Source organism: Chionomys nivalis, chromosome X (genome assembly GCF_950005125.1).
Source record: "Chionomys nivalis chromosome X, mChiNiv1.1, whole genome shotgun sequence".
Lineage (NCBI taxonomy): Eukaryota > Metazoa > Chordata > Mammalia > Rodentia > Cricetidae > Chionomys > Chionomys nivalis.
In genome coordinates, this window is record NC_080112.1 from 18,967,246 (window position 1) to 18,977,216 (window position 9,971).

General features: G+C 39.7%; 1 pseudogene; it reads left to right on the forward strand.

Annotated features, from left to right (window-relative positions):
* Positions 1–8,380: 8,380 nt before the first annotated feature.
* LOC130868054 (POU domain, class 5, transcription factor 1-like) lies at positions 8,381–9,435 on the forward strand (annotated as a pseudogene).
* Positions 9,436–9,971: the final 536 nt, after the last annotated feature.

Here is a 9,971-nt window from a genome sequence, read left to right on the forward strand (position 1 = left end):
GATCCTTCACTTCCTTAGTTAGAGTTACCCCAAGATATTTTATGCTATTTTTGGTGATCATGAAAAGTGATGCTTCTCTGATTTCTCTCTCTGCTTCCATATCCTTTGTGCCATCCTACAAAAGGTGTTTATCAGTTGTAGAAGTTCTTTGGTGGAGTTTTTGGGGTCGCTTATGTACACTACCATATCATCTGCAAATAATGAAAGTTTAACTTCTTCCTTTCCAATACGAATCCCTTTGATCCCCTTATGTTGTCTTATTGCTATTGCTGGAACTTCAAGCACTATATTGAAGAGGTATGGAGCCTTGTCGTGTCTGATTTTAGTGGGATGGCTTTGAGTTTCTCTCTGTTTAATTTGATGTTGGCTGTCGGCTTGCTGTAAATAGTTTTTATTATATTTAGGTATGACCCTTGTATCCCTAATCTCACCAAGACCTTTATCATGATGAGATGTTTAATTTTGTCAAGTACTTTTTCAGCATCTAATGAAATGATCATATGATTCTTCTCTTTCAGTTTATTTATATGGTGGATTACATTGATAGATTTGCGTATGTTGAAGCAGCCCTGTATCTCTGGGAAGAAGCCTACTGGATCATAATGGATAATTTTCCTAATGTGTTCTTGTATTAGGTTTGCCAGTATTTTATTGAAGATTTTCACATCAATGTTCATGAGTGCGACTGGCCTGTAATTCTCTTTCCTGGTTAAGTCTTTGTGTGGTTTTGGTATCAGAGTAACTGTAGCTTCATAAAAGGAATTTGGCAATGACGTTTCTGTTTCTATATTGTGAAATACATTAAGGAGTATAGGTATTAGGTCTTCTTGGAAGTTTTGGTAGAATTCTGCATTGAAACTGTCTGGACCTGGGCTTTTTTTGGTATGGAGGTTTTTGATAACAACTTCTAATTCTTCACGACTAACAGGTCTATTTAGATTGTTCACCTGGTCCTGGTTTAACCTTGGTATATGGTACTTATCTAAAAAAGTGTCCATTTCTTTTACATTTTCCAGTTTTGTGGCATACAGGCTTTTGTTGTAAGATCTAATGATTCTCTGAATTTCCTCTGTGTCTGTGGTTATGTCCCCCTTTTCAATTCTGATCTTGTTAATTTGCATATTCTCTCTCCGCCGTTTGATTAGTTTGGATAGGGGTTTATCAATCTTGTTGATTTTCTCCAAGAACCAGCTTTTTGTTTCATTGATTCTTTGGATTGTTTTCTGTGTTTCTATTTTGTTGATTTCAGCCCTCAGTTTGATTATTTCCAATCTTCTACTCCTCCTAAGTGAGTATGCTTCTTTTTTTTCTAGAGCTTTCAGGTGGGCTGTTAAGTCTCCAATATGTGCTTTCTCTGTTTTCTTTAAGTGGGCACTTAGTGCTATGAACTTTCCTCTTAGCACTGCTTTCATAGTGTCTCATAGGTTTGAGAATGTTGAGTCTTTATTTTCATCGAATTCAAGGAAGACTTTAATTTCTTTCTTTATTTCTTCCTTGATTCAGGTGTGGTTCAGTAGTTGACTGTTCAGTTTCCATAAGTTTGTAGGCTTTCTGGGGGTAACATTGTTGTTGATTTCTAACTTTAATCCTTGATGATCCAATAGGACAGAGGTGGTTACTAATATTTTTTTTGTAACTGTGGATGTTTGCTTTGTTACCAAGTATGTGGTCAATTTTCGAGAATGTTCCATGAGCCTCAGAGAAGAAGGTATATTCTTTCCTATTTGGGTGGAATATTCTATAGATGTCTGTTAAGTCCATTTGATTCATTACCTCCATTAACTCTATTATTTCTCTGTTAGATTTCTATCTGATTGACCTGTTTATTGGTGAGAGAGGAGTGTTAAAGTCTCCTCCTATTAGTGTGTGTGGTTTGATGACTGCCTTGAGGTTTAGTAATGTTTTTTTTTTCATAAGTGTGTGCTTTTATATTAGGGGCATAGATATTTAGGATTGAGACTTCATCCTGATGAATTGTTCCTGTTATCAGTATAAAATGTCCCTCTCCATCTCTTCTGATTGATTTTAGTTTGAAGTCAACTTTGTTAGAAATTAATATGGCCACACCTGCTTGTTTCTTAGCCATTTACTTGATAAGCCTTTTCCCAGCCCTTTACTCTGAGCAGATGTCTGTCTTTGTGGTTGAGGTGTGTTTCTTGTAAACAGCAGAATGTTGGATCCTGTTTTCGTATCCAATCTCTTAGTCTGTGCCTTTTCATAGGTGAGTTGAGTCCATTGACATTAAGTGATATTAATGACCAGTGGTTGTTAACTCCAGTCATTTTTTCTTTTTTTTGGTAGTAGAGTTTGTATGTTTCCCTTCTTCAAGTTGTGCTGGTGAAGGGTCACTAGATGTATGAGTTATTGTGGACATTGTTGGACTCCTTGATTAATGATTTTCCTTCTATTACTTTCTGTAAGGCTGGATTTGTGGCTACATATTGTTTAAATTTGTTTTTATCCTCAAAAATTTTGTTTTCTCCATTTATAGTGAACAGATGCTTGGCTGGGTATAGTAGTCCGGGCTTGCATCCATGGTCTCTTATTTTCTGCAGTACATCTATCCAGGACCTTCTGGTTTTCATGGTTTCCATAGAGAAGTCAGGTGTAAGTCTGGTAGGTTTACCTTTATAAGTAACTTGGCCTTTTTCCTTTGCAGCTCTTAATATTCTTTCTTTAATCTGTATGTTTTGTTTTGATTATTATATGGTGAGGAGATTTTTTTTTGATCAAGTCTATTTGGTGTTCTGTATGCTTCTGGAACCTTCAAAGGAATATCTTTCTTTAGGTTGGGAAAGTTTTCTTCTATAATTTTATTAAATATATTTTCTGGACCGTTGAGCTATACTTCTCCTTCTTCTACCCACATTATTCTTAGGTTTGGTCTTTTTATTGTGTTCCAGATTTCCTGAATGTTTTGTGATGAGAATTTGTTGGATTTGCTGTTTTCTCTGAATAGTGTGTTTATTTTCTCTATGGTATCTTCAGTGTCTGAGATTCTTTCTTCTGTCTCTTGTAATCTGTTGGTAATACTTGTCTCTATAGTTTCTGTTCGTTTACCCAGATTTTCCATCTCCCGCCTTCCCTCAGTTTGTGTTTTCTTCATTACCTCCTTTTCATTCTTCAAGTCTTGAACCGTTTCCCTTACCTGTTTGATTGCTTTTTCTTGTTTCTCTTGGTTTTCTTGGGTATCTTTGAGAGATGTATTCATTTCCTCTACCTTTTTGTTTGTCATCTCTATTTCTTTATGGCAATTTTCACCTCCTGTTTAAGATCCTCTATTATTTGCATATAATTCAATTTAGAGTCGATTTCTTCTATTTTTTCTGGAGTAGGCTGTACAATTCTTCTTGTTTCGGGATCCCTGGATTCTGGTGAAGTCATGTTGCCTTTCAGGTTGTTGGAGGAATTCTTGAATTGGTGCCTGCCCATCTCTTCCTTCAAATGGAGCCAGGAGAGGCCTGGTGTCTTGGTCCAGTCTTTGCTGTGACTGACTCTCTGGGTGCATCTCCTCAGTGTAGAAGCAGGAACTGTTCCTGTCCAGATGGAACTCCTCAGCACGGAAATAGGGATGCCTGGTAGCCCAATGACCCGTGGACAAAAGGGCGAACTTGGGGGGCAGGGTGGGGCCTAGTAGAACGCAGGAGACCCTGCAGCACAAGCTGAAGGTGCCCACGCTCTCTTGCAGGGGATCTTGAGGCCTGCCCGGTAGGCAGGCACTCACTGCTCTAGGTGGGTAGCCTTAGTGTAGGAGTGGGAAACTGTTCTTGAGCAAAGGACCTAGCAGACAGCAGGGCAGGCTTGGGGGAGGACTGGGGGGCTGGGTCGTGTGTAAGAAAGACAGCCTTGCAGCAGGAGTGGGGGAGGGGGGTTTGTGCTCTCTTCTGGGACAGGCCGCCTCTGAATAGCACACATTCCCCCGTCTAGATGGAACTCCTCAGCACCAAAACAGGGACCTATACATTACATTTTTAAATGAACTACAGAGTCACAATACCTTAATCAAGATCAGAAATACATATACATATAACAAAATTGACTTTAAATATGTATCCATAAATCAAGATTTATACCAAAATAAATTATTCATATCTATATCATATCCCCCTTTAAATGTAAACAAAGACTTATCAACAATATTTGGGAATATGGATGTAGTTATTTCTGTCCAAACTCCTTCATGCTGTATGGGGGCGCTGTTAATCAGGTCTTTCATGGTATATCCTGTGTGCTAGGTTCATCTCAGTCAGCAGTTGAATGAGTGTTCCCCTTACTCCACATCCTCTCCAGCAAAGGCTATCATTGGTGTTTTTGATTTTAGCCGTTCTGACAGGTGTAAAATGGCATCTCAAAGTTGTTTTGATTTGCATTTCCCTGATCATGAAGGAGGTTGAGCATGACCTTAAGTGTCTTTTGGCCATTTGAACTTCTTCAGTTGATAATAATGGATAATTTTTTGATGTGTTCTTGGATTCAGTTTGCCAGTATTTTATTGAGCATTTTTGCCTCGATGTTCATGAGTGAGATTAGTCTGTAATTCTCTTTCTTGGTTAAGTCATTGTGTGGTTTTGGTATCAGGGTAACTGTAGCTTCATAAAAAGAGTTTGGCAATGACTCTTCTGTTTCTATTATGTGAAACACATTAAGGAGTATAGGTATTAGCTCTTCCTGAAAGTTTTGGTAAAATTCAGCATTAAAACCATCTGGTCCTGCCCTATTGTCTCTGAAGTCCTTTGACCAGGAACACTTCCTGCTCCTGCACTGAGGCTATCCACCCAGAGGGGTGAGTGTGTGCCCACTTGGCTGGAAGGTCCACGGAAGGGAGTGCAGGGCACCTCCAGCTTCTGCTTCAGGGGTTCCTTTGTTCTACATGACTCTGCCCTCCCTGCAAGTTCACCCTTTTTTCTGCAGGGTCCTTGGACTACTAGGGGTCCCTGTTCCTGTCCTGATGAGATCCATCCAGATGGGATAGTGTGTGCCATCTTGGGGCAGATGGTCCGTGCATGGAGCACAGGGCCCTTCCAGCTACTCCTGCAGAGGCATCTTTGTTCCACACGACCCTGCCTCCCCAAAGCATGCCTTATTTTCTACGAGGTCCTTGGCCCAGAAACAGTTCCTGCTCCTGCACTCAGGAGATCCGCCCAGAGAGTCCGTCACAGCAAAGATTGGACCAAGATGCCAAGAATCTCCTGGTTGTATTTGAAGGAAGAAATGAGCAGGTGCCAATGCAAGAATTCCTATAACAACCTGAAAGGCAATATGACAACACCAGAATCCAGGGATCATGCAAGAAGAAGACTTGAACACCCTATTCCAGAAGAAGTAGAAAAAAAATGGCTTTAAATTTAACATTATGAAAATAATAGAGGACCTTAAACAGAATGTGAAATACTGCTTTAAAGAAATGGAGAAGACAAAAAGGTAGAAGAAATCAATAAATCTCTCAAAGATACCCAAGAAAACCAAGAAAAGGCAACCAAACAGGTAAGGAAACAGTTCAAGACTTGAAAAATGAAATGGAGGTAATGAAGAAAACACAAACCAAGGGAAAGCTGGATATGGAAAATCTGGGTAAATTAACAGGAACTATAGAGACAAGTATAACCAACAGAATACAAGAGATAGAAGAAAGAATCTCAGATGCTGAAGATACTATAGAGGAAATAAACTCATTGATTAAAGAAAATAACAAAACCAACATATTCTTAACACAAAACATCCAGGAAATCTGGAACACCGTAAAAAAAAACCAAACCTAAAAATAATAGTGCTAGAAGAAGGAGCAGGATTACAGCTCAAGGGCCAGAAAATATATTCAACAAAATTATGGAAGAAAACTTTCCCAACCTAAAGAAGGATGTTCTTATGAAGGTACAAAAAGCATACAGAACACCAAATAGACTGGATCAAAAAAAAAAAAAAAACATTCCCTCGCCATATAATAATCAAAACATACAGAATAAAGAAAGAATATTAAGAGCTGCAAAGGAAAAAGGTCAAGTAACCTATAAAGGGAAACCTATCAGAATTACATTTGACTTCTCAATAGAAACTATGAAAGCCAGAAGGTCTTTGATAGATGTTCTGCAGACACTAAGAGGCCATGGATGCAAGCATAGACTACTATACCCAGCAAAGCTTGCATTCACCATCGATGGAGAAAACAAGATATTCCAGGACAAAAACAGATTTAAACAATACATAGCCATAAACACAGCCTTACAGAAAATATTAGAAGGAAAACCACAAACCAAGGAAGCCAACAACAACCATAATACAGCAGGCATCTGTCAAGCGTCCACCAGCACTACTCAAAGGAGGGAAGCATACAAACACTACCACCAAAAATAAGTAAATAACCAGAGTTAACAACCACCGGTCATTAATATCACTTAATATCAATGGACTCAATTCACCTATAAAAAGGCACAGGTTAAGAGAATGGATACGAAAACAGGATCCAACATTCTGCTGTTTACAAGAAACATACCTCAACCTCAAAGACAGAAACTACCTAAGAGTAAAGGGTTTGCAAAAGGTTTTTCAATCAAATGGACCAAAGAAACAAGCAGGTGTGGCTATATTACTATCTAACAAAATTTATTTGGAACAGCACGTTTTTATGAGTGTCTTCAGCTTAAAAGAATCATGAGAAATCCTGAAAGAAATGTGGCAAGTTTTCTGTGAAAGAACATGTTTCTTAAAACTTTTCTATGACTTTTAGTACATTTATAAGATTTCTATCAAACTCATATGCGTTTCTCTCTAAAGAGAAACAAGTGTATTTAAACTGTTGAAAGCATTTTCAGTAGTATAAGGAGTGTTCTCTTAGTAACTACATGCTTTAATTTGAAAAAAAGCACATTTTTTAAAGTGTATTCAGCTACTTAATAAAATAGTGAGTTTTGCTCAAAGAAACACACTAGATTTCTGTGAAAGAAGCACATATCTTTTAACTTTTATATGAGTGTTTGCATATTTGCAGTATTTCTTGACAAACTCATATGCGTTTCTCTGAACACAAGCAAGTTTCTTTAAACTGTTCAAAGCAATGTTAGTACAACAAGGAGCGTACTCCTAGTAACTATGTACAGTAATTTGAAAGAATTAGCACATTATATAAGAGCATCTCTAGCTAAAGTATGGTGAGTTACCCTCAATAAAATGCACCAAAATTTCTGTGAATGAAGCTTGTTTATTTTAACTTTTATATGCAAAGTTTGGACATTTATAAAATTTCTTGAGAATCTAATATTTGTTTCTTTCTAAAGAGAATCAAGTTTATTTAAACTGATCAAAGCATTCTTAGTAGAATAAGGAATATTCTCCCAATAATTAGATGCTGTAGTTTGATAGAATCAGCACATTTTTATAAGAGTGTGTTCAGCTTAATAGAATTGTGAGTTACCCTGAAAGAAATGCAAGAAGCTTTCTGTGAAATAAGCATATTTCTTTTAACTTTTTTATGCACTGTTTGTACATTTATAAGTTTTCTTGTAAAAAACAAACATGTTTCTCTCTAAAAAGAAGCAAGTTTCATTAAACTTTTCAAAGCATTGTTAGTGCAATAAGGAGTGTTCTTCTATTAACTATTGCTCTAATTTGAAAAAAGCAGCACAATTTATATGAGTGTCTTTAGCTTAATAGAATAATGATTTACCCTTAAATAAATGCATGAAGATTTTTGTGAAATAAGCAAGGATCTTTTAACTTTTTTATGTATTGTTAGCACATTTGTAATATTTCTTGTGAATCTCATGGGTGTTTCTCTTTAAATAGAAGCAAGTTTCTTATAATTTTTAAAGCATTTTACTGGTATAAGGAGTATTCTATTAACTACATGCTTTAATTTGAAAGAATCAACACATTTTTTTTAGAGTGTATTTTGTTACTTAATAGAATAGTGAGTTTTGCTCAAATGATGTAGGTGGGTCTTCTATCTATCTGTTGCTTCATTGGTTAATTAATAAAAAAACAACTACTTGGCCTGATAGGTCAGAACATAGGTAGGCAGAGTAGACTGAACAGAAGGCTGGGAGAAAGAAGCAGAGTCAGGCAGATGCTATAGCTCTCCTCTCCAAGATGCAAGCAGGTTAAGATCCTTCCTGGTAAGCCACCACCACATGGTGCTACACAGATTACTAAATATGGGTTAAAGCAAGATGTGAGAATTAGCCAATAAGAGACTGAAACTAATGGGCCAGGCGATGTTTAAATGAATACAATTTGTATGTTGTTATTTTGAGTGTAAAGCTAACCCTGCAGGAGCTGGGACAGAAAGCAGGCCTGCCTGCTCCTATCACTACACTCAAAAAAACACATAAAAATTTCAGTGAACTTCCTTTGGTCAGGCCCCTGGCTTGGGGTGCCAGCCTTCCCTATGGCTGGACACCTGGTTTCAGACTTCGCCTTCTCCAGGTGATGGGTCGGGAGGGCTGGAGCCAGGCTAAGTGAACCCTCGGACTTGGATAAGCTTTCAAGGGCCTCCAGGTGGGCCTGGAATCGGGCCAGGGGTTGGGCCAGGCTCAGAGGTGTTGGGAATCTCCCCTTGTCCCCTGCCATATGAATTCTGTGTAGGGATGGCATACTGTGGACCTCAGGTTGGACTGGGACTAGTGCCCCAAGTTGGCCTGGAGACTTCGCAGCCTGAGGATCAAGCAGGAGCAGAGAGCAACTCGGAGGGGGCCTCCCCTGAGCCCAGCACTATCCACCCTGGTGCCATGAAGTTGGAGAAGGTGGAACCAAATCCGGAGGAGTCCCAGGACATGAAAGATCTGCAGAAGGAGCTAGAGCAGTTTGCCAAGGTGCTAAAGCAGAAGAGGATCACCTTGTTGTACACCCAGGCAGACGTGGGGCTCACCCTGGGTGTTCTCTTTGGAAAAGTGTTCAGCCAGACCACCATCTGCCACTTTGAAGCACTGCAGCTCAGCTTCAAGAACATGTGTAAGCTGCGCCCCCTGCTGGAGAAGTGGGTAGAGGAAGCCGACAACAACGAGAGCCTTCAGGAGATATGCAAAGCGGAGACCCTGGTGCAGGCTCGAAAGAGAACGCAGACGAGCATTGAGAACGGCGTGAGGGGGAGCCTGGAGAGCATGTTTCTGCAGTGCCTGAAGCCCACCCTACAGCAGATAAGCATTATCACCAGGCAGCTTGGCCTGGAGAAGGATGTGGTCCAAGTATGGTTCTGTAACTGTCGCCAGAAGGGCAAATGATCAAGTGCTGATTATTCCCAATGAGAAGAGCATGAGGCTGCTGGATCCCCTTTCCCAGGGTGGGCCTGTATCTTTTCCTCTACCCCCAGGGCCCCATTTTGGTGCCCCAAGCTATGGGAGCCCCCACTTTACCACACTCTACTCTCCAGTTCCGTTTCCTGAGGGCGAGGCCTTTCCTACTGTTCCCTTCGCTGCTCTGGGCTCTCCCATGCATTCAAACTGAGGCGACCCCCCCCCCCGCTGCCTGGGGATAAGGTGAGCTGAGGTGAGGGGAAGAGAAGTAGATAGAACCTGGAGCCACCACAGCTTTGGGGTGAAGCTCCTTTACTGAGGAGGGGTCGCAAGCACAGAAAGGGTGGGGAAGATGAAGTTCAGTGATGCTGTTTTGAGCGTGAGCCTGTCACTCATTTTGTTCTTAAATAATAAATAAAGCCTGGGACACATTGGATGGCAAAAATAATTTCAGTGAAAAAGTACATTTTTTAACTTTTCTATGCATTGTTTGCACATTTACAAGATTTCTTGAGAGATTCATATCCATTTTCTAAAGAGAAGCAAGTTTCTATGAACTGTTCAAAGCAATGTTAGAAAATTCTGTCAGCTATGCTAGGCCTATAGGCTGAAGATGAATGCTCCAGTGTTGCAGAGTAACCTTGGGTGACTGTCCAGGCAGCCAGCTGTTTCTGTCATTTCTCACATATTTTGGAAGTTGCTTGCTTACAGTTCATGCTTACTTCCTTCTTGTGTCTCCGAGGGAGT